This window comes from Dama dama, chromosome 22, assembly GCF_033118175.1.
Source record: "Dama dama isolate Ldn47 chromosome 22, ASM3311817v1, whole genome shotgun sequence".
Lineage (NCBI taxonomy): Eukaryota > Metazoa > Chordata > Mammalia > Artiodactyla > Cervidae > Dama > Dama dama.
Genome location: NC_083702.1, coordinates 19,215,532 through 19,241,536, shown reverse-complemented (window position 1 = coordinate 19,241,536; position 26,005 = coordinate 19,215,532). Strand labels below are relative to the sequence as shown.

At 40.9% G+C, this 26,005-nt stretch overlaps 1 pseudogene; it reads right to left on the bottom strand.

Moving 5' to 3' along the window:
• Positions 1-25,670, bottom strand: part of LOC133043060 (killer cell lectin-like receptor subfamily G member 1) — a 44,183-nt pseudogene extending 18,513 nt beyond the window's left edge.
• Between the last annotated feature and the right edge of the window lie 335 nt (positions 25,671-26,005).

Here is a 26,005-nt window from a genome sequence, read left to right as displayed (position 1 = left end):
TTCCTCATATTCAGCTTTTGTATTAAAAAATATAGAAACCTCCACCATAAACTCCAATCAACCTATTATTCAACAACTTTTTTTTCAAACTGCAATCCATTATTAAAAACCACATTTCTCCCGTTTATATTACACATACTCGAGCACATTCCTGTCTTCCAGGTCCTATGACTCATGGTAATGAACAGGCTGATAAACTTGTTTCCTTTACTACTCCGGAAAAACAGCATGCTCTGTTACACAACAATGCTGGCTCTCTACACCATACCCATACCGCCAGGCTAAAAAAAAAATATATATATATATATATATATATATATATATATATATTAATAATTGCTCTACTTGTAGACCCCTACATCTTCGACCCATTACACAAGGTATTAATCCTCAGAGATTATAACCTAATAAACTATGACAAATAGATGTAACTCATTGCCCTGAACTTTCTCCTTCTTCTCCTATACTTCTGTATCAACACAAATTCTTCTTTTATCTGGGTCACACCTCTTTGCAGTGAAGCTACACAACACGTTATAACTCACCTATTAGCTTGTTTTGCTATAATAAAAATTCCTAGTTCTGTAAAAACAGACAATGGCCTTGCCTATACTTCAAGTTATTTCAAACAATTTTTACAATCATTTTCTATTAAACATATTACAGGTATTCCTTTTAACCCACAAGCACAATATATAATCAAACAAGCACATCACACACTGAAACTACAAATAAAAAAAAAATATTTTAAAAAAGGAGGAATACACAGGAACACTACTATCTTCCTTATCTAAAACAGACTTTACTAGATTTCAAAATAAGCTATTCTCTAAACCTATAACTATTGTTAATACAGCTTTATTTGTTTTAATTTTTTTAAACTTATCACAGGGAGATTTCTTGACAAGAGCAGAAAACCATTTCGAGAAACTGAAAGACTCTTCTTTTTTGCTGTCCATTTGGTAACAAGACGGGTTAACTAATCAATGGAAATCTGGGAAACTAATCCTACAGGGAAAGGGGTAAGCTTGTATTTCTCCAGATGTATCCAACGAACTCACCTGGCTTCCTCTTCAGAAGATTCAACCTAAGGGAGCCCCCAGCATTCCAACTAGAGATGAAACAGCAAAAACCCCAGGAGGAAGAAATTCCGATACAAGCCATGGCGACTCTAAAGATCTCCAGAAAGCACCACCCTCGACGGCATCAATCTTATGATCTCCCCTCTTGGGGACAGATAAAAGCCCTTACTAATTAAGCTGAAAATCTGGTTTCTCAACAGGCAATGCCTCGGAATCCAGAAAATATTTTTGTTGCTATGCTTGCTTTGCTTGCTTTTCCTTCCCCTGCTCAAGCTGAATTAATGAATCATACTTACTGGGCTTATATACCCAACCCCCCTTTATTACAGGTTGTAGAATAGACAGAAAAGGGACCGATCGTATCAACCAATGATTCCATACATGTGCCTTCTCCCTGGAGCATGAAAGGGCCCTCACACCCTGAGAAGGAAGGGAGACTAATTAGTATTTCTCTAGGTTATGAAATCCTTCCTTTATGCATGGGCCCAGCAGAATTATGCATAAATGTTAGCCGACAAACTTGGGCTTTTGTCCTGCCTCCAAAAAAGGACTTTCGGACTTTGCTTGGATTATTTACTGCCCTTTCTTTTTATGAGAACCACGTCAACACTACTGAAACTCTAGGGAAAGGACAAAAAACATTATGCAAAGGATTTACTTATAAGAACTTGAAGTATATTCCTGTTCATTGGGACAGATGTCAAGCCAAATCAGGAAAATTAATGTTTGTGGCCAATTACACCATTGTTGATTGGGGACCCCATGGTATGTGGTTATCTGACTGTTCAGATGATATTAACAGCACTATATATGATTATGCTACTCAAATAGCATGGAAGATTACCAATATTACGATGGAATATTACCATAACAAAGGACTTCTTGGTTGGCTTGATGGTGAAATGGCACCCCCTCGCCCTCGAATCGTCCTCAATAAACGGACTGGGCCTAAGCAATGAGACATTTGGAAGCTTGCCGCGAGCACCGAAAGAACTTGTAACTTGGACTGGATATTTCACAGAGACTAGTCGCAGTTCCAGTCATTATTCCTTTCATTATAATCAGTCATATTTCACACAAGCTTGTGTTCCCCTTCCTTTTGTTATAGCTATAGGAAACTTACAATTCAATAAGATTTTACGTTCTGTAACTTGTATAAATTGCAATTATATACCTGTCTTAACTCTTCTATTTCCTTAAGAAATGAATCCCTTTTGCTTCTTTAATCTTGACGTAATTTATGGTTACCAGTAAATCTCCAACAGCCCTGGGAAGAAGGCCCCATGGCCGGGCTCACTTCCAGGTTACTTATTAAATTACTCCAATGATCTCAATGATTCATCGGATGGCTGATTCTTGGCATTTTGGGATTAATGGCTATTTGCACCACTGCTGCTGTCACCGGTGTTGCTTTACAAACTTCAATTCAAACACATAATTTTATCCAAAATTGGACTAAAGATGCTCATACTATGTGGGCCACTCAGGCTCAGATAGATGAGGAAATTCAAGATGAAATACAGGAACTAAAAACAGCCATCAAATGGATTGGAGATGAATTAACAGATTTACAAAAACAAATGATACTAAAATGTGATTGGAGGTCTACTCAATTCTGTATTACTCTTGTTCAATTTGATCATAGTGCCTACAACTGGGAATGGATCAAATTTCATTTACAAAACATACATGATAAGCCTCTCTGAATGTACAATTATTACAAAAAGAAATCTTTGAAACCTTTTCTAAAAGTCTGCCCTCTTCCACTAATTTGGAAACTTTAGCTGAACAATTAGCTGATCAATTATCTGGCCTAGACCCTCGAGGATGGTTACAAAGCATTATACATAGTATTAGATTTGGAATTATAACACTAATAATTGTCCTAATGGTTACATGCATATTATACCGATGCCTTTCAACTAAAATCGTTCAAACTAAATAAACTCATTTGGTCAGGACCTTTTTCACCAAACTATCTACAGTCACCACCAATTATGAAAAAATAAAAAGGGGGGAACTCAGGGGACAATAAAGCCCATATATCCATTAATAGTCTGCCTTGTGAATTATTTAGGATTAATAGAACACTATATGAATAAAAAATACTAGAAAGTACCCAGTCTGGATTGTTGCTTTTCTCCAGAGGAAACAGGGACATAAAGAGGTTAAGGGACTTGCTTAAGGAACACAGCTCATTGTAACAGAGCCAAGGGAGGACACACGGCTGATTATGAATGTGTGTTCACATGGCTGTGTTCCTTTTAACATGCTCTGTGGCTTTATAACTTTACCTTTACAATATTCAGCTTTGCTATGCAAAAGAATACAAGGGAAAAAATTTGGAAAAATTTTATTATTCCACTGCTACACTGAGTATTTTGAACTCTTCTTGGTAATGTAAAACAATAATGTAATTCACTTATTAGGTATTATGATTTTTAACACAAAATGGGGTTTTTATATAATATTTATATATTTGTGTTTGATTTGGTAATTATTTTCTTTCCAGGACATAGACTTAAAGGTATTCACCAACTTAAAGCTCAAATATCCCAAATTCTTTCCTGATCCTATAAGTTTCTATCATCCAGGTAAAATAAAAACAGCCACGGCAGGAGCCACTTCTTTGGACTGCATTGGACATTATGCTGTCATTCAATAAGCAAAAAAAAAAAAATAACCAATAAGATAAAATACAATTATTCCTATAGCAAGTGGATGAAGTGTATATCAGAAGAGAATAATTCTGAGAAGTCTGGATGTTTTTTCATATAGGAGATGTATCATATGGAATATTTTAGCAAGTGTATGAGAGAAAAAAGACCCTTTAAGCAAAGGGAATACTATCAAAAAGAGAAATAACTTTTAAGTTAAATGATGGTTGGAAGGCATCACTGACTCAATCAGACATGACTTTGAGCAAACTCTGGGAAATAGTGAAGGATAGGGAAGCTTGGCGTGCTGCAGTCCACGGGGTCATAAAGAGTCGGAGGCAACTTAGCAACTAAACAACACTATAAATGAAGTATGATCACTCTATTTCCTATTTGCTGTTGTTGTTTAGTTGTTAAGTTGTATCCAACTTGTTTGCAACCCAGGAATCGAACCCAAGTCTCCTATATTGGCAGGCAGATTCTTTACCATTGAGTCACCAGGGAAGCCCTACTGTACCTGCTAGATAAACTGGTCATGCAGACTGGCAGATCCTGAGTAGAGAACTGAGACCCTAGAAAACTCTGAGGAATGAGGAAAGAAAGTCAGAGGCCAAGTTAAGAAGTCAGTGGCCATGGCAGAGAAAAACCCAGAAAATGAAACTGTATAAATGCAGAAAAATATCCACGAGGGATGGATAAACAATTTCTGTACAGTCTCCTCATTTATCAGTTTTTCAACAGTTGTTTCTGAAAATTAGTCCACTTAAGAAGGGAACACTTTATTACCAGCCTTAACTCTGAATCTCTTTGTATTCATGTTCTAAGAAAATGCAGACCAAAGAACCTCTGCTACTAGTTGTTAAGATTTTTGTTTCCTGGCACGTCAACTCCAAGCAAATGCTATGATTCTTGTGTCCTGGTTTTCCTTTGCCCCATCAAAAATATACACACACACACTGGATAGAGAATGTTCCCTTTCATCCCTTTCTAGTTCAGAAGTTTATACTGTTCCATTTCTTGCCTTTTTTCACAAATTAAAAACAGGTAAGTCAAAACATTAAGTTTGCTTTTATGGACCTATAGAAAGAAAAACATTGCAAGAATCTCTCTACTAATAACGCTGGCATTATTCAGCTCTTGCCATTCATTACTGAGATGACTGTTCTTACAGCTGGCAATAGCTTGCCTAAAGTGCAGCTTAGGGTTCCTGCTTCTGTCTAATGTGAAAGTTCTCCTGTTTTTGGAAGCCCTCCCCAGCTACCCTCACTCCCAAAATATACACCATTCTCTGGTGGCTCAACTGGTAAAGAATCCACCTGCAATGAGGGAGACCTGAGCTCGATCCGTGGGTTGTTAAGATCCCCTGGAAAAGGGACTCGCTACCCACTCCAGTATTCTGGCCCAGAGAATCCCATGGACTGTCCAGTCCATGGGGTCGCAAATGACTGAGTGACTTTCACTTTCCTTCCAGTCTCTTCTACACTAGGTTACACTTTCTCTAGGATTTTGTCATTTCTACTTTTAAAAAAAGGTTTTGGCTGTACTGGATTGCGGTGGGTGGGGGCTACTTTTCATTGTGGTAGCTTCTCTCGTTGCAGGCCGCAGGCTCTAGGCACATGGGCTTCAGTAGTTATAGTACTCGGGCTCAGGAGTTGTGGCCCACAGGCTTAGTTGCCCCTCATCATGTGGGATCTTCCCAAACCAGGGATCTCAGAACCCATGTCCCCTGCACTGGCAGGTGGATTCCTATTCACTGTGCCACCAGAGAAGTCCAGTCATTTCTATTTTTGACAAAGATTCTATCCATTCAGAAAATGAGTGGCTGAACACGATTTCCAGTGCAACTGTTTTAGCATTTTAATTTTAGCAGAAAAACTAGATATTTAGCTGCATTATTCATATATGTCACAGTGTATGGAAATAACTTTCTCAAAGCAGCATATTCTTCTTCCCACTGTAATATTCAAAGTGGCCCTTGCCACTGAGGAAGATACTGTGGTAATGGGAGAGATCCATTCAAAGCCAATCACTAAGACCGTGAGAAGTTATTTCCTGAAGCCTGGATCTAGGACTTGGTGGTAATAAAGTGAATAACTTCCACTCAACCACATTTTCTTTGGATGTGAAAACATGACTTCATTATTTCCAACCATTTCTCTAATTATCTGTCATTTCAAAACAGGACTAGGCTAACTTATAAAACTCTGGTCTAACTATACCAATTCATCAATTATAGATATGTATGTATTCCTGGCACTTCTAGAAAATAAAAGAAGTGACTAATTATGGAATTCTCCAGGCCAGAATACTGGAGTGGGTAGCCTTTCTCTTCTCCAGGATATCTTCCCAACCCAGGGATTGAAGCCCGATCTCCCCCATTGCAGGCAGAGTCTTTATCAGCTGAGCCACAAGGGAAGCCCAGGAATACAGGATAGGGTAGATGATCCATCTCCAGTGGATCTTCCCAACTTAGGAATCAAACTCGGGTCTTCTGCATTGCAGGCAGATTTAACACCAAGCACAGATGCCGTATTGAAGAGCAAACCTGAAGCAATCCTACAAGCAAGTGGAATAAACCACTTTTAGAATTATAAAGTTGTCAAATAGTATTCTAAAGAGGGAAGTTCAATGACAATTTCAAGTCTACAGTCAGGTTTTTTTTTATTTTATTTTATTTTATTTGGCTGCCCCAAGTCTTAGTTGTAGCATACAAGATCTAGTTCCCTGATCAGGGATTGAACCTGGGCCACTGCACTGGGAGCTCAGAGTTTTAACAATGGACCAACAAGGGAATCCCTATCGTCAGATTTCTAATGGTTGTACAGATTTGTGGGAGGCATGACCGTGTTGGGGGAAGCTGAATCACTGAAATGCCTTTTATTTTTCCATCTTGGGCTTTGATTATAGTGTTAATTTCTATAATTCTTTTGAAAGTGAAAGTGAAAGTTGCGCTGTCCTGTCTGATTCTTTGAGACCCCATGAACTGCATAGTCCATGGGATTCTCCAGGCCAGAATACTGGAGTGGGTAGCCTTTCCCTTCTCCAAGGGATCTTCCCAACTCAGGGATCAAACCCAGGTCTTCTGTATCGCAGGTGGATTCTTTGCCAGCTGAGCCACCTGGGAAGCCCCTAACTCTTTTAAGAGGACTCAAAAGTATGATATTGGGTCACACTCATAAGTTACCATCTTGTGCATGAGTGCTCAGTCACTCAGCTGGATTCTTTAACACTGAGCCACCTGGGAAGCCCAGTTACCATCTTAGAAATAACCAGCTCACTTGCTTGCTTTTTGTTCATCACATGGCCGTCCTCTGTAGCTCCTTGGGTGTAACTGAAGTAGGAGTGAGTAACAGTCCCTGATACCATCAGTGAGTGGAAGGCAGGGGTCCTGTGTCTGTCCAGTGACATTGGACTTGGTCTCTCTCTTGACTGCCTCTCTCCAAGCCTTCCAGCCCTTCTTCTTGGGGTTCACAATGCCCTACTCTGTGATCCTCAAAGAAGCCTTCACACTCAAGGCCACAGTTTTAAACAACCTTCCCAAGTATATTTGGGTAAGGACATTCCCAAATTAAACGTGAATTTAAAATTGCTTTTTGCCCATAACATCTCTTCCAGATCACTGAAGTAACCCATGACTCCAATTACATATATTACCATGCCACTAATAATCAGGTCCTAGGTTAAGGGGCATAAGTAGCTTTTTTTTCAAAAATATATAAAACATTGGCTGTGAAACTATAGCTGACACACTCTAGATCTTCTTTCATTTCTCAAGCTTACAAAAAAATATATTTTATTATAACCTAGGTTGAGTGTCCAAAAATGACATGAGTCAGCACTGTTCAATCCCATTATTTGGATTTTCTAAGTCTTCCTCTAAATTCCTATGACTTACTTTGTACCTTTCTTCTAACACACATTGCATTTAACCATATGTAATATAATTCTTCTTTCTGGCATCGTTTATGTCCTGCAACCAAACCATATTGAGGACAAGAGGCACTTATATCATAGAAGGGCTTATATGCATAAAAGTTTACCATAAATGAATAATGTTTTTAATTTAATGAGCAGATGAGTGTGTGCATAAAAAAAATGTAGGAAGGAAAAAATTGAAAGAGGAAGCTCCAAATGGACTATCACTACAAAGGTAACTGGGAGAATTCTCATCAGTCTAAGTCAGTACCTAAATTTCCTCAGGACAACATGCAATTTTCACTTTCCTTGTTCCTCCATTACTGGTACAAAAAATTAATAAACATAGTACATATTATATTAAACATATTTACAAATATATATGTTCTATATGAAGTTGATACAAACTTTTAATGTAAATATGTTGTTGTTCAGTTGCTAAGTCGTGTCTGACTCTTTGCAACCCCATGGGCTGCAGCACACCAGGCTTCCCAGTCCTTCACTATCTCCTGGAGAGTCAGTGAAGTCATGTCCACTGAGCCAGTGATGTCATCCAACCATCTCATCCTCTGTCGCCCCCTCCTCCTCCTGCCCTCAGTCAGCTCTATGTTCACATATATCCCCTCCTCTTGAGCCTCCATCCCATCCCACCCACAATCCCACCCCTCTAGGTCAACACAGAGCACTGAGATGAACTCCCTGTGCTATGCAGCAGCTTCCCATTTAGTCATTGAGTCGCTCAGTCGTGTCTGACTCTTTGTGACCCCATGGACTGCAGCCCACCAGGCTTCCCTGTCCTTCACCACACCCCAGAGTTTGCTCAAAATCATATCCATTGAGTGGGGGAGGCCATCCAACCATATCATTCTCTGTCGTCCTCTTCTCCTCCTGCCTTCAATCTTTCCTAGCATCACGGTCTTTTCAAATGAGTAGGCTCTTCGCATCAGGTAGCCAAAGTATTGGAGCTTCAGCTTTAGCATCAGTCCTTCCAGTAAAATATTCAGGATTCATTTACTTTAGGATTGATTGGTCCTATCTCCTTGCAGTCCAAGGAACTCTCAAGAGTCTTCTCCAACACCACAGTTCAAAATCATCAATTCTAAAAAAAAAAAGCATCACTTCTTTGGCGCCCAGCCTGTCACATCCGTACATGACTACTGGAAAAACCATAGCTTTGACTACATGGACCTTTGTAGGCAAAGCTTGTAATTCATCTTATACATGCAGTCTGTTTATGTCAATGCTACTCTTTGAAATCCATCTGTCTCTTTTTAATACCTCAGATTCACTCCAGGCTCTCTCCCTTGCCCATCCCATGTGTCATCTTATTACCTTTCTAAACATCTCTCTCTGGTGTCGCTTTGCCCCCTAGGGGCTACAGGTGGCTGTGCAGCTGGAAGCCTCTCCTGACTTCACGGCTGTCCCCGTGGAGAAAGACCAATATTCCTCCTGCCTCTGAGCAGATGAGAGGCAATCAGTATTCTGGTTGGTTATGGACGAATCACTAGGTGAGTGAGAGTTCTCTGAAGAGACTGCTCCACTCAAAGATGGTGAAAATAGGAAGGTTCCTCAAATTGGGTTTGCCTCTTTGGACCCCACAAGCCAAAGACTTCAGTGGATGCTATACACGTCCTTGCACCTGCCAGCTCCTTAAAATCAGGGGCAAGCTTTTCTCCTTGGAAAAGACCCTGATGCTGGGAAAGATAGGAGGCAGGAGGAGAACGGGATGACAGAGGATGAAATGGTTGGGTGACATCACTGATTCAATGGACATGAGTTTGAGAAAGCTCTGTGAGATGGTTTAGGACAGGGGAGCCTGGTGTGCTGCAGTCCATGAGATCACAAGGAGTTGGACACAACTGAGCAACTGAACAACAACAAAAGCTTTTGAATTGCTCACAAAACTTAGGACACTGTGTAGATTCTGGGGATTTCAAGAGCACCAGATTGGACATGATGTGCAGAGGTCCCTGAGACCTCTAAGCTCAGATCAACACACTCTTTCAGGGAATGTGAATTTCTCAGTAAGTGAAGAAATAGTGCACTCCTCGGAGCTCTGTGGTACTCAGGTGGCTACGGTTCCTGAAACTGGGAGGAAAGACACCGTTGTCAAACTGCTTTTAGTTGAGCTGAGTAAGCCTGACTTGCTTGACAGCTCTACAGAGATCAGAGAATGGTAACAATATTGGCTGCCTGTAGTCTTCAGATAAAACAAGCATTTTTAAATTAACTTTTGTTGGAGTATAATTGTTTTTCCTGGAGAAGGAAATGGCAACCCACTCCAGTATTCTTGCTTGGAGAATTCCATGGACAGAGGAGTCTGGTGGGCTACAGTCCATGGGGTCAAAAGAGTTGGACACAACTGAACAACAGACATTTACTTATTTATACTTGCTTTATAATGTTGTATTAGTTTCTACTATACAACAAAATGAATAAGCCACACAGATAATATATCCACTCCCTTTTGGGTTTCGTCCCACTCTGGTCACCACTGTGCATTAGGTAGAGCTCCCTGTGCTGTACAGTATGTTCTCATTAGCTACCTATTTTATACATAAGGTCAGTAGTGTATATGTGTCAATCACAATCTCTCAATTCCTCCCATCCCCTAAAAAATATTAACAATAATACATCGACTTAGTGTATTTCACAGCAAATGACAAGTCTGTGCATTAAAATTAAGTCAGTGTTTTGTTATGTTTTTCCACTTGCCTTTTGGCTATTTTCCCATTCATTGAAAGTTGGGCTAATATATTTTGTGCCAATTTCTTTTTCTTTATTCTCCATCCCTCGCCTCCTTTCCCATCACCTCTTTCTCCTTTTCTCCTTGATTGTCCTTCTTTATTCCTGTCTGTATCACTTGATCTTCTCTAAATTTCTCATACTTTCCAGTCCCAGTTCAGTTGCTCAGTCATGTCCGACTCTTTGCGACCCCATGAACTGCAGCACACCAGGCCTCCCTGTCTATAACCAACTCCCGGAGTCTACCCAAACCCATGTCCATTGAGTCAGTGATGCCATTCAGCCATCTCATCCTCTGTCGTCTCCTTCTGCTCCAGCCCTCAATCTTTCCCAGCATCAGGGTCTTTTCCAATGAGTCAGCTCTTTGCATCAGGTCGCCAAAGTATTGGAGTTTCAGCTTCAACATCAGTCCTTCCAATGAACACCCAGGACTGATCTCCTTTAGGATGGACTGGATGGATCTCCTTGCAGTCCAAGGGACTCTAAAGAGTCTTCTCCAACAACACAGTTTAGTTCAAAAGCACCAATTCTTTGGCACTCAGCTTTTTTTATAGTCCAGTTCTTACATCCATACTTGACTACTGGAAAAACCATAGTTTTGCCTAGACAGATCTTTGTTGGCAAAGTAATGTCTCTGCTTTTTAATATGCTATCTAGGTTGGTCATAACCTTCCTTCCAAGGAGTAAGCATCTTTTAATTTCATGGCTGCAATCACCATTTGCAGTGATTTTGGAGCCCAAAAAAATAAAGTCTGACACTGTTTCCACTGTTTCCCCTGTTTCCCCATCTATTTCCAAACAAGTGATGGGACTAGATGCCATGATCTTAGTTTTCTGAATGTTGAGCTTTAAGCCAACTTTTTCACTCTCCTCTTTCACTTTCATCAAGAGGCTCTTGAGTTCTTCACTTTCTGCCATAAGGATGGTTTCATCTGCATATCTGAGGTTATTGATATTTCTCCCGGCAATCCTGAACCCAGCTTGTGCTTCCTACAGCCCGGCATTTCTCAAGATGTACTCCGCATATAAGTTAAATAAGCAGAGTGACAATATACAGTCTTGACGTATTCTTTTTCCTATTTGGAAACAGTCTGTCATTCCATGTCCAGTTCTAACTGTTGCTTCCTGACCTGCATACAGATTTCTCAAGAGGCAGGTCAGCTGGTCTGGTATTCCCATCTCTTTCAGAATTTTCCACAGTTTATTGTGATCCACACAGTCATACTTTAGGCCTTTCCTAATGTAATGGAAAGAAGAAAGCAACTAACTGAAGTTCATCACTTTACAAGTAAGGAGGCTGTAGATACCTTATCAAAACTCACACTATTTTTAAGTTGAATGCTCAGTCCCTTCTTATCTCAAACTTTCTTTTTTCCATCCAAGCCTGAAGGAATCAAGAAGGAATATACTTTCAACTCCTTACTTTATATATCACGTAAGAGTCATTCAAAACAGCAGTAAGAAAATAACATTTTTAAGTTAGAACAAATGTTTCCCCATAAGTCCTCTCTTTTGACTTTTACAATATTCCTATGAGAAAACCAGGACACAAAGTAATTTATACCCATTAAACAGACAAAATGCTTGCTCCTTGGAAGAAAAGTTGTTACCAACCTAGATAGCATATTAAAAAGCAGAGACATTACTTTGCCAACAAAGGTCCATCTAGTCAAAGCTATGGTTTTTCCAGTAGTCATGTACGGATGTGAGAGTTGGACTATAAAGAAAGTTGAGCACCAAAGAATTGATGCTTTTGAACTGTGATGTTGGAAAAGACTCTTGAGAGTCCCTTGGACTGCAAGGAGATCCAACCAGTCCATCCTAAAGGAGATCAGTCCCAGGTGTTCATTGGAAGGACTGATGTTGAAGCTGAAACTCCAATACTTTGGTGACCTGATGCGAAGAACTGACTCATTTGAAAAGATCCTGATGTTGGAAAAGATTGAAGGTGGGAGGAGAAGGGGGCAACAGAGGATGAGATGGTTGAATGGCATCACCGACTCAAAGGACATGAATTTGAGTAAACTCTGGGAGTTGGTGATGGACAGGGAGGACTGGTGTGCTGTAGTCCATGGGGTTGCAAAGAGTCGACACAACTGAGCAACTGAACTGAAGTGAACCGAAACAGACAAGAAAACTGAGTGCCATAGAATCAAGTTTCCTAACTGTATTAACATACTTATTAATAATACAAGAGTCAACTTAACATGGCTTTGTTCCTCGTTTGTAGCTCTTTTCTTTAGAGGATAGGAACTCTTCATCCACCACATTGAAGGGCTTAGAAAAGAGCCTCAGGAACAGTTCAGAAGAGGAATCACATTTATCTAAGCTAATAGGGATAATATAGAGAATATTTGGTGAAGGAACATATGTTTTTAATCTTAGGTCATATGTAAAAACTAAACTTTTTATGGCCGAAGAAGTTTCATACATAAAATGTATTAAATCATGAAAAATACAGCTGTTCACAGTATTTTCTTTTGTTTTGGTGATATTACTTGTTCTTTTAACACTGTGTACATAACCATGAACTTAAGAAACCCTACTTAAGAAGGGTTTGTCTACTCTTGTTCATGACTGCATTCACTGTGCTTAGAACAGTGACTAACACAAACTGTTAACAAATATTTGTCAAAAGAAAAAGTAATTTTGATTAAAAGATTTTATTTTAAAAAAAGCTCATAAACTAAAATCTATTATAATAAGAAATTTTATGAGGTAAGATTAAAAAAATGACTTCTCCACAGTGATAAACCAGCATCATCTTTACAAGTAGAAAGTTGAGGAGGAGGAGCCAAGATGGCAGAGGAATAGGATGGGGAGACCACTTTCTCCCCTACAAATTCATCGAAAGAACAATTGAATGCAGAGCAAACTTCACAAAACAACTTCTGATCTCTAGCTGAGGTCACCAGGGGCCCAGAAAAGCAGCCTATTGTCTTCGAAAGGAGGTAGGACAAAATACAAAAGATAAAAAGGGAGACAAAAGAGATAGGGACAGAGATCCGTCCTGGGAAGGGAGTCTTAATAGAGGAAGTTTCCAAACACCAGGAAACCCTCACACTGGCAGGTCTGGGGGAAGTTTTTGAATCTCGGAAGGCAACCTGACTGGGAGGGGGAAAATAAATAAAACCCACTGATTACGTGCCTAAAAGCAACTCCCAGCAGAAAAGTACCCCAGACACCCGCATCTGCCACCAGGAAGTGGGGGCGGAACGGAGAAGAGCGGGCGGCATTGCTTAGGGTAAGGACCAGGCCTGAGTGCCCTGAGGGCAATCGGAGGGAGCTTTTGTGAGATAGCAACTTAAACTGTGGGACAGCAAAAGAGAGAAAATTAACCGGCCTGAACACACTGCCAGCCTTTCACAGAACAAAGGGACTGAGCAAGTTCAGAGGAGCTAGCCGGCTGCGAACCGGCCCAGCCCGGCTGGAGGCAGGAGGCAGGGGAGAGGGGAAACGGGCAGGCTCGGCCCCAAGGACCGCATCCCCTACCGCACTGCAAACAGGCCTCCAGTTTCTAACCAAAGACTTCCTGAGATTCTGGATGGTCGACATCCGCCGGGAGGGTCGCGGCGAGACACAGGGCGCAAGCACCCAGCTGGCGCGGGTGGGGACTGGGGCTGGGGCCGCGGAGGGGAGAAGGCGCATGCACCCAACTGGCGCCGGCGGAAACTGAGACTAGAACCGCGGAGGGGAGAAGGCACGCCGCACCCGGGGAGAGTGTGCCCGTCAAGCTCCTGGCTGCCTGAGCCGCTCCGACGGGGAAGGCACAAAACACAGGCACAGCTGAGTCCGCGCTTTTGTGGAACACCGCGCAGCGCAGGGCATGCTCCATATAGAACAGCCAAGCCTGAGCAGCGTAGACGGGGAAAGCAGCGCCCCCGCCTCCCCGCAGCGCGACGGAACTAGCTACCTGAATAAGAGACCACCTCCGCCCGCCTGTGTTAGGGCGGAAATTAGGCACTGAACAGACCGGCAAACAGAAGCCAAATAAACAAAGGGAACCGCTTCAGAAGGGACCGGTGCAACAGATTAAAATCCCTGTAGAGAACACCGACTACACTGGGAGGGGCCTATAGATATCGAGAAGTGTAAGCTGGAACGAGGAGCTATCTGAAACTGAACCGAACCCACACTGAGCGCAACAGCTCCAGAGAAATTCCTAGATATATTTTTACTTTTTTTTTTTAGTTAAAAAAAATTTTTTTTCTTTTCTTTTCTTTTTTATTTTTTCTCTTTTATTTTCTTTTAAAATTCTCTATTACTCCCCCATTACTCCTTAACCTTTATTTTCATAGATTTTTACAATTTTTATAATTAGGAAAAAATTTTTTTTCTTGTTTTTTTTCATGTTTTTTTTTTAATCTTTTCTTTTTTTTTTCTTTTTCTCTTATTTCCTTTTAAAGTCCTCTATTACTCCTCTGCTACTTCTTAATTTTCATTTTCATTTCACTATAACCTTGCCAAAAAAAAAAAGAGAAGCCCTATTTTTAAACTGAACTTCATATATATTTTTAAAATTTTTTGTGTTTTTCTTTTTAATACTGTATTTTTAAGAGTCTAACCTCTACTCTAGATTTTTAATCTTTGTTTTTCAGTATGTGATATAAATTTTGGACATTTAAGAAGCCAATATTCAGTTCCCATTTTTATTCAGGAGTGTGTTGATTACTCTCTCCCAGTTTTGACTCTCCGTTTTCTACCTCAGAACACCTCTATTTCCTCCTTTCCCCTTCTCTTCCCAATCCAATTCTGTGAATTTTTGTGGGTGTCTGGGCTATGGAGAACACTCTGGGAACAGACAACTGCGTAGATCTGTCTCTCTCCTCTTGAGTCCCCATTTTTCTCCTCCTGCTCATCTCTATCTCCCTCCTCCCTCTGCTCTTCTTCATGTAACTCTGTGACTCTCTCTGGGTGTCCCTCATGGGGAAGAATCTTTTCACCATTAACCTAGAAGTTTTATTATCAGTGCTGTTTAGTTGGAGAAGTCTTGAGACTACTGGAAGAATAAAACTGAAATCCAGAGGCAGGAGACTTAAGCCTAAAACCTGAGAACACCAGAAAACTCCTGACTACATGAAACATTAAGTAATAAGAGACCGTCCAAAAGCCTCCATACCTACACTGAAACCAACCACCACCCAAGAGCCAGTAAGTTTCAGAGCAAGACATACCACACAAATTCTCCAGCAACACAGGAACATAGCCCTGACTGTCAACATACAAGCTGCCCAAAGTCACACCTAACACATAGACCCATCTCAAAACTTATTACTGGGCACTCCATTGCACTCCAGAGAGAAGAAATCTAGTTCCACGCACCAGAACACTGACGCAAGATTCCCAAACCAGGAAATCTTGACAAGCCAATCGTCCAACCCCACCCACTGGGTAAAACCTCCACAATAGAAAGGAACCATAGACCTCCAGAATACAGAAAGCCCACTCCAGACACAGCAATCTAAACAAGATGAAAAGGCAGAGAAATACCCAACAGGTAAAGGAACAAGAAAAATGCCCACCAAGTCAAACAAAAGCAGAGGAGATAGGGAATCTACTTGAAAAAGAATTTAGAATAATTATAATAAAAATGATCCAAAATCTTGAAAACAAAATGGAGTTACAGATAAATAGCCTGGAGACAAAGATTGAGAAGAAATGTTTAATAAAGACCTAGAAGAAATAAAAAAGAGTCAATTAAAAATGAATAATGCAATAAATGAGATCAAGAACACTCTGGAGGGAACCAAGAGTAGAATAACGGAGACAGAAGATAGGATAAGTGAGGTAGAAGATAAAATGGTGGAAATAAATGAAGCAGAGAGGAAAAAAGAAAAAAGAATCAAAAGAAACGAGGACAACTTAAGGGACCTCTGGGACAATGTGAAACACCCCAACATTTCGAATCATAGGAGTCCCAGAAGAAGAAGACAAAAAGAAAGGCCATGAGAAAATACTCGAGGAAATAATAGCTGAAAACTTCCCTAAAATGGGGAAGGAAATAGCTACCCAAGTCCAAGAAACCCAGAGAGTTCCAAACAGGATAAACCCAAGGCGAGACACCCCAAGACACATATTAATCAAATTAACAAAGATCAAACACAAAGAACAAATATTAAAAGCAGCAAGGGAGAAACAACAAATAACACACAAAGGGATTCCCATAAGGATAACAGCTGATCTATCAATAGAAACCCTCCAGGCCAGAAGGGAATGGCAGGACATACTTAAAGTATGAAAGAGAATAACCTACAACCTAGACTACTGTACCCAGCAAGGATCTCATTCAGATATGAAGGAGAATTCAAAAGCTTTACAGACAAGCAAAAGCTGAGAGAATTCAGCACCACCAAACCAGCTCTTCAACAAATGCTAAAGGATCTTCTCTAGACAGGAAACACAGAAAGGCTGTATAAACGTGAACCCAAAACAACAAAGTAAATGGCAACGGGACCACACCTATCAATAATTACCTTAAATGTAAATGGGTTGAATGCCCCAACCAAAAGACAGACTGGCTGAATGGATACAAAAACAAGACCCCTATATATGCTGTCTACAAGAGACCCACCTCAAAACAAGAGACACATACAGACTAAAAGTGAAGGGCTGGAAAAAAATATTTCACGCAAACGGAGACCAAAAGAAAGCAGGAGTTGCAATACTCATATCAGATAAAATAGACTTTCAAATAGAGGATGTGAAAAGAGACAAAGAAGGACACTACATAATGATCAAAGGATCAATCCAAGAAGAAGATATAACAGTTATAAATATATTTGCACCCAACATAGGAGCACTGCAATATGTAAGGCAAACACTAATGAGTATGAAAGAGGAAATTAATAGTAACACAATAATAGTGGGAGACTTTAATACCCCACTCACAACTATGGATAGATCAACTAAACAGAAAATTAACAAGGAAACACAAACTTTAAATGGACCAGCTAGACTTAATTGATATCTATAGGACATTTCACCCCAAAAAAATCAACTTCACCTTTTTCTCAAGTGCACACGGAACCTTCTCCAGAATAGATCACATCCTGGGCCATAAACCTAGCCTTGGTAAATTCAAAAAAATTGAAATCATTCCAGTCATCTTTTCTGACCACAGTGCAGTAAGATTAGATCTCAATTACAGGAAAAAAAAATTGTTAAAAATTCAAACATATGGAGGCTAAATAACACACTTCTGAATAACCAACAAATCATAGAAGAAATCAAAATATGTATAGAAATGAATGAAAATGAAAACACAACAACCCAAAACCTATGGGACGCTGTAAAAGCAGTGCTAAGGGGAAGTTTCATAGCATTATAGGCTTACCTCAAGAAACAAGAAAAAAGTCAAATAAATAACCTAACTCTACACCTAAAGCAATTAGAGAAGGAAGAAATGAAGAACCCCACGGTTAGTGGAAGGAAAGAAATCTTAAAAATTAGGGCAGAAATAAATACAAAAGAAACTAAAGAGACCATAACAAAAATTAACAAAGCTAAAAGCTGGTTTTTTGAAAAAATAAACAAATTGACAAACCATTAGCAAGACTCATTAAGAAACAAAGAGAGAAGAACTAAATTAACAAAATTAGAAATGAAAATGGAGAGATCACAACAGACAACACTGAAATACAAAGGATCATAAGAGACTACTACCAGCAGCTCTATGCCAATAAAATGGACAACTTGGAAGAAATGGACAAATTCTTAGAAAAGTATAACTTTCCAAAACTGAACCAGGAAGAAATAGAAGATCTTAACAGACCCATCACAAGCAAGGAAATCAAAACTGTAATCAGAAATCTTCCAGCAAACAAAAGCCCAGGACCAGATGGCTTCACAGCTGAATTCTACCAAAAATTTAGAGAAGAGCTAACACCCATCTTACTCAAACTCTTCCAGAAAATTGCAGAAGAAGGTAAACTTCCAAACTCATTCTATGAGGCCACCATCACCCTAATTCCAAAACCAGACAAAGATGCCACCAAAAAAGAAAGCTACAGGCCAATATCACTGATGAACATAGATGCAAAAATCCTTAACAAAATTCTAGCAAACAGAATCCAACAACATATTAAAAACATCATACACCATGACCAAGTGGGCTTTATCCCAGGAATGCAAGGATTCTTTAAATCTGCAAATCAATCAATGTAATACACCACATTAACAGATTGAAAGATAAAAACCATATGATTATCTCAATAGATGCAGAGAAAGCCTTTGACAAAATTCAACATCCATTTATGATTAAAACTATCCAAAAAGCAGGAATAGAAGGAACATACGTCAACATAATAAAAGCTATATATGACAAACCCACAGCAAGCATCACCCTCAATGGTGAAAAATTGAAAGCATTTCCCCTGAAATCAGGAACAAGACAAGGGTGCCCACTCTCACCACTACTATTCAGCATAGTTTTGGAAGTTTTGGCCACAGCAATCAGAGCAGAAAAAGAAGTAAAAGGAATCCAGATAGGAAAAGAAGAAGTGAAACTCTCTCTGTTTGCAGATGACAGGATTCTCTACATAGAAAACCCTAAAGATCTACCAGAAAATTACTAGAGCTAATCAATGAATATAGTAAAGTTGCAGTGTATAAAATTAACACACAGAAATCCCTTGCATTCCTATACACTAACAATGAGAAAACAGAAAGAGAAATTAAGGAAACAATACCATTCACCATTGCAACAAAAAGAATAAAATACTTAGGAGTACATCTACCTAAAGAAACAAAAGACCTATACATAGAAAACTATAAAACACTGATGAAAGAAATCAAAGAGGTCACAAACAGATGGAGAAACATACCGTGTTCATGGATTGGAAGAATCAATATTGTCAAAATGGCTATTCTACCCAAAGCAATCTATAGATTCAATGCAATCCCTATCAAGCTACCAACGGTATTTTTCACAGAACTAGAACAAATAATTTCACAATTTGTATGGAAATACAAAAAACCTCGAATAGCTAAAGTAATCTTGAGAAACAAGAATGGAACTGGAGGAATCAACCTGCCTCACTTCAGGCTCTACTACAAAGCCACAGTCATCAAGACAGTATGGTACTGGCACAAAGACAGAAATATAAATCAATGGAACAGAATAGAAAGCCCAGAGATGAATCCACGAACCTATGGACACCTTATCTTCGACAAAGGAGGCAAGGATATACAATGGAAAAAAGACAACCTCTTTAACAAGTGGTGCTGGGAAAACTGGTCAACCACTTGTAAAAGAATGAAAGTAGAACACTTTCTAACACCATACACAAAAATAAACTCAAAATGGATTAAAGATCTAAATGGAAGACCAGAAACTATAAAACTCCTAGAGGAGAACATAGGCAAAACACTCTCTGACACGAATCACAGCAGGATCCTCTATGACCCACCTCTCGGAATATTGGAAATAAAAGCAAAAATAAACAAATGGGACCTAATGAAACTTAAAAGCTTTTGCACAATAAAGGAAACTATAAACAAGGTGAAAAGACAGCCCTCAGATTGGAAGAAAATAATAGCAAATGAAGCAACAGACAAAGGATTAATCTCAAAAATATACAAGCCACTCCTGCAGCTCAATTTCAGAAAAATAAATGACCCAATCAAAAAATGGGCCAAAGAACTAAACAGACATTTCTCCAAAGAAGACATACAGATGGCTAACAGACACATGAAAAGTTGCTCAACATCACTCATTATCAGAGAAATGCAAATCAAAACCACAATGAGGAACCATTATACGCCAGTCAGGATGGCTGCGATCCAAAAGTCTACAAGCAATAAATGCTGGAGAGGGTATGGAGAAAAGAGAACCCTCTTACACTGTTGGTGGGAATGCACACTAGTACAGCCGCTATGGAGAACATTGTGGAGATTTCTTAAAAAACTGGAAATAGAACTGCCATATGACCCAGCAATCCCACTCCTGGACATACACACTGAGGAAACCAGATCTGAAAGAGACACATGCACCCCAATGTTCATCGCAGCACTGTTTATAATAGCCAGGACATGGAAGCAACCTAGATGCCCATCAGCAGAAGAATGGATAAGGAAGCTATGGTACATATACACCATGGAATATTACTCAGCCATTAAAAAGAATTCATTTCAATCAGTTCTAATGAGATGGATGAAACTGGAGCCCATTATACAGAGTGAAGTAAGCCAGAAAGATAAAGAACATTACAGCATACTAACACATATATATGGAATTTAGAAAGATGGTAATGATAACCCTATATGCAAAACAGAAAAAGAGACACAGATGTACAGAACAGACTTTTGGACTCTGTGGGAGAAGGCGAGGGTGGGATGTTTTGAGAGAACAGCATCAAAACATGTATATTATCTATAGTGAAACAGATCACCAGCCCAGGTTGGATGCATAAGACAAGTGCTCGGGCCTGGTACACTGGGAAGACCCAGAGGAATCAGGTGGAGAGGGAGGTGGGAGGGGGGATCAGGATCGGGAATACATGTAACTCCATGGCTGATTCATGTCAATGTATGACAAAACCCACTTCAATGTTATGAAGTAATTAGCCTCCAACTAATAAAAATAAATGAAAAAAAAAAAGATTATAATGTTCTAGAATAAAAAAAGAGTAGAGGCATTTAGATTTAGAAGTAGATATACTGCTTCAGTTTACTTGCTCCTTGGTTGAAAGGGTTTTCATTATTGCTGTTTCTTTGCTGCTATTTGTTCATTGTTTCCCTTTCTTTAAACAACATGGAAGATTATGGGTATTTTTGTAGAGTTAGGAAATGGGATACATAGAATTTCAATAGAAGATTTATATTAACCAGCTTCACTGCCATTATCTCATTATTAACAGAGGTGTTTTGCTGTTTTAGAGGTGTTTTTGCTGTTTAATAGTTAATCATTGTAAATTGAGATTTTGTGGTTTCAGGTAAAGAAAAATATCAGGGTTTTCACATGGTACTATTCTCAGAAATGTCAAACATGCTACTGTGACCCTTCCCATGTATTGTTTTATTGTCCAAAGAATTTACACTATACCTGAGATTTGTAGAACATTGTTTTGTTAGAATGAAAATGTTAGTCCATTGAGGCAAGAAAACTATGTACGGGACATTTAAGAAAAAACCCTGTAATCAGAAATGTTCTAGATGAATGCATAGGGGGAAAACATGGGAAAGAAAAATATTGACAGAAGCACGAAACCAATATCTGATGTAATATGTGGTGACTTAAGGGGGAGGTGACGTTCATTCTATAAAAACTGAGCTATCCTGAAAAAAAAAAAAAAAAAAAGCTACCTCTTCTACACAACCTTCTGTGTGTGTCTGTCTTCTTCCTCGCCGATGCCACTCATCCCTTGGGTATTCCTAGTCCTGCCGGGGCTAGACCTCTGCAATCTAAAGCAGTCAATACACTGCCAGATAAGTCAAGAATGTATAAACAACATTCAACCTTAATTATAGCACAGGTCCCTCCTTGAGCAGCTGTATGTCCAAAGCCATTCTCTTATGAATTACTGCTTTTCTCATTTGGATTTGCTCTTCATTTAAGGCTTGGATGGCTTTTGTTCTATCTAGGAGGGCCTGTTTTGTGAAATTAGTCAAGGCCTCTACTTTAATCATAATATCTGTTGTTCCTATAGGGGTACGAATATTGCAGCAATATACTCATACCATTGAAACACAGATCTTGTCCACCTAATATGTAAATAAGGTAGATTTACTGGGGCTTGTTGTAAGTTAGACTTTTGTTACACTGGCATTTATATCAAATATAACCCCATGACCCAAGTCTATTGGCTGTAGGTCTTACACCAAGAGAGCAAGGAGAGGTTATGATTGACAAGAAAGAGGAAAATCTCTTTTTGTCATCCCAGAAAAGAGCAGAGTGGTTTGAAATCTCCTTGGCAGAGTGGTGACACCCCCCCCCCCCCCCCATCCATCACTGACAGAGGCATAGCTCCACAAACCCAGCAGTTGGAAGTGTGGAAGTCCACGTAGGAATGTGCCCGTGAGACGAAAACATTGTCCTGAGTTGAAAAGTAAGTTAAATTCAAAATCACATTGTTGTGGCCAAGCAGCAGGAGTTGATTGTTTAGCTTCATCCTGAAGGGGCTCCTCCGGGATCTTCTTTTCCTTCTTCTTAAGGATGATCTTGGTCTCTCGAGGGTCAGTGGGGTCCCTCTGAGCAGTCCACTCAGCGTTTTTTGGGTCTGCGTGGTATGTTCTCTTCATCCCCATATGATGAATCCAAGGGACAATACCTGCAACTTTAACTACAGTAGGGGTAGTTAGAATAACATAAGGGCCCTTTCACCAAGGGGCTAGCAAATCATGCTTCCAATCTTTGACCCATACTTGGTCACCAAGCATAAACTCATGAATCTGTTCCCCAAGGGGGAACGGCACCCTTTCTTGTACAAACTTAGTTACCCGATTTATTACCTTACCTAGTTCCATCTGCAGTGAAATTCTATCCCTCCCCCCCTTACCTGAGGCAAATTTGTTGACACCTGTTTTATTATGGGAGGGGGTCTCCCATACACAATTTCATATGGAGAATAGCCTTGGGACCGTGGGGTCATCCTGAGTCTGAGCAGAGCCTTCAGAAGCAAGTCCACCCAGGACAAGTCAGTCTCTATGATCCATTTGGAGAGTCTCTTTAAGTGTCCGGTGGGTTCATTCCACCATCTCAGAACTCTGGACCTATATGCAGTGTGCAGTTTCCATCTGATGTTTAAAGTTTTGCTTACTTGTTATACTAAATCAGCTACAAAAGCCGGGCCATTGTCTGAACCAAAGCTGGTAGGAAGTCCAAATCTGGGAACTATTTCCCTAAGCAGGCAATGGGCTACTTCTGATGCTCGTTCAGTCCAGGTAGGAAAAGCTTCTACCCATCCCGAGAATGTACATACCATGACCAGCAGGTAACAGTAGTGTCAGTGAGGTTTCATTTCAGTGAAGTCCACTCCCAGGTGTTCAAAGGGCAGCGTGCCTTTCATCTGAATACCCGGAGGTTTTTGTCTGAATGCCCGAGAGGCAGCATTAACCTGTGAGCAGGCAGCATGGCCTAGGTGGGTTGCTTGATGTGTTTGGCTTGCCAGATTGTGTGTCAGCTCCTCCAGTACCAATAATTTGCCATTTGGCAATTCCCACCATCCCTTTTCAGTCTTGATGGCCTCTTCTTCTTCTTTTTTTTTTTTTTTTTTTTTTTATTAGTTGGAAGCTAATTACTTCACAACATTTCAGTGGGTTTTGTCATACATTGATATGAATCAGCCATGGAGTTACATGTATTCCCCATCCCAATCCCCCCTCCCACTTCCCTCTCCACCCAATTCCTCTGGGTCTTCCCAGTGCACCAGGCCCGAGCACTTGTCTCATGCATCCAACCTGGGCTGGTGATCTGTTTCACTATAGATAATATACATGCTGTTCTCTCAAAACATCCCACCCTCACCTTCTCCCACAGAGTTCAAAAGTCTGTTCTGTACTTCTGTGTCTCTTTTTCTGTTTTGCATATAGGGTTATCATTACCATCTTTCTAAATTCCATATATATGTGTTAGTATGCTGTAATGTTCTTTATCTTTCTGGCTTACTTCACTCTGTATAATGGGCTCCAGTTTCATCCATCTCATTAGAACTGATTGAAATGAATTCTTTTTAATGGCTGAGTAATATTCCATGGTACTTTGGCTAACCTGACAGCAGTTGTCCTTGTTTTATCAGGCTAGTGCCATCAGTATATAGGACCCAACTAGGGTCTGGAACCTTGAACCCTTCTTTAAAACAAACCCCAGATACCTTACCTCCTCCTTGCAGATCTGCGCCTTCTTCGACACCCAGTAACCTGTTTCCATCAACAGCTGGAGCAGTGCATTTGTCCCTTTCCAGCATTTTTCCTTGGTCTCGGCAGCCAGCAGCAGGTCATCCATGTACTGTAAGAGCCAACATCTGTACTCTTCCGGAAGGAATGAGTTCAGGTCAGAAGCCAAACCTTCCCGAAAGATGGCTGGGGAGTTCTTAAACCCTTGTGGGGGAGTCCAGGTGAGCTGTTGTTTGGTGCCCCTGACTGGATCTTCCCATTCAAAGGCAAAGATAGGCTGTGACGCTGGGGCGAGGTGTACGCAGAAGAAGGCCTCCTTGAGATCTAGGCGAGTATAAACTTTAGTCCTCGGCGGGAGGAGGCTAAGTAAAGTATAAGGGTTTGGAACAGTGGGGTGTAAAGTCACAGTAGCCTGGTTGACTAGCCTGAGATCTTGTACAGGCCTATAGTCCTGTCCTCCTTCCTTTTTGACCAGCAGGATCAGCGTATTCCAAGCCAACTGGCACTCTACTAGAATGCCTGCTTGTTTCAATCTGTTGATGTGGGGCAGTATGCCCGCCCAGGCCTCTATCGGTAGTGGGTACTGGCGCTTTCTAACCGGGATGGTGCCTGGTTTGAGCTCTATTATCACTGGGGCGTGATGTTTAGCCAGCCTTGGGGGCGGGGGAGGGGGGTTTGTCTTCCACCAAGACCTCAGGGAATAGTTGAGTTAGCTCTCTCATGCTCTTCCAACCCACTTGGTTCTTCCTTCGGAGGCTCATGCAACCTCCACTCATCTTGGGATGGTATTGAGAGAGAGACTAAATAAGTCATAGTGTCCATCCGGAAGGTGGGCCTCTCCTCAGGGGAGCAAGTCACTTGTGCTCCTAGTTTGGAGAGCAAGTCTCTTCCCAACAGGAGTACTGGGTAATCAGGAATGTAAAGGAATTCATGAATCACTTGGTGCCAGCTGCCCCCCCCCCCCCCCCATTTGACATTTTCTGGGCTGGCAAAACGATTTAATCATCTCTTCTCCCGATATCCCAGTTACAGCGGTAGTCTTTTTGGACAGAGGTGCCACAGGTTTTGTTACTACCGACAGTTCTGCTCCTGTATCCACCATGAAGTCAATGTTTTGGTCCCCCACTTTTAAGGTTACCATGGGCTCTCAGGGACCTGCTATCTCTTAGCCCTGGCAGACCTATTTAATTTGCAAGTCAGCAAGCCCCACAACTGAAGAAAGCTTCCTCTTCCTTCCTTACCTTAGGGCATTCACTCTTCCAGTGGCCAAAAGCTCGGCACCGGACACACTGGTTTGGCGGTAACGGGGCCTGGGGTCTCCGTTGGGACCTGTTGAAGGACTGTCCTGTCCCTGAGGCAGATAAGGTTTTCCGGAGGGCCCGAGATAGACTTTCTCAGAGCAGCAGCTAGCACTGTAAGTCTCTCGTCTGTTCTCTTTCATTCCCTCCAGCTCTCTGGCAGAGCGCGGTCTCTGCTTAATTCCAACGTCTCCCTCCCCTTCTTGTCAGTACTCACCGGGAGAGGCGGGTATAGCTTGGGCGGTGCGGATGGAGCCGGATCCTGGAAGTGCTGGCCAGAGGTTTCTGTCACCGGGTTCAGAGCCTGCCAAAGCAGCGGCTCTACAAACTCTGGGAGAGCTGGCGGAAGAGCAGAGGCTGCTACAGGAACTTCACCTGGCCCTGGATCGGGCATTAAGGCGGCCTCCGGTCCTGGTGAAACACTGGGAGGCAGGCATGTCATTATCCAGTATGGGGGAGGGGTCAGGTCATCCCTGTC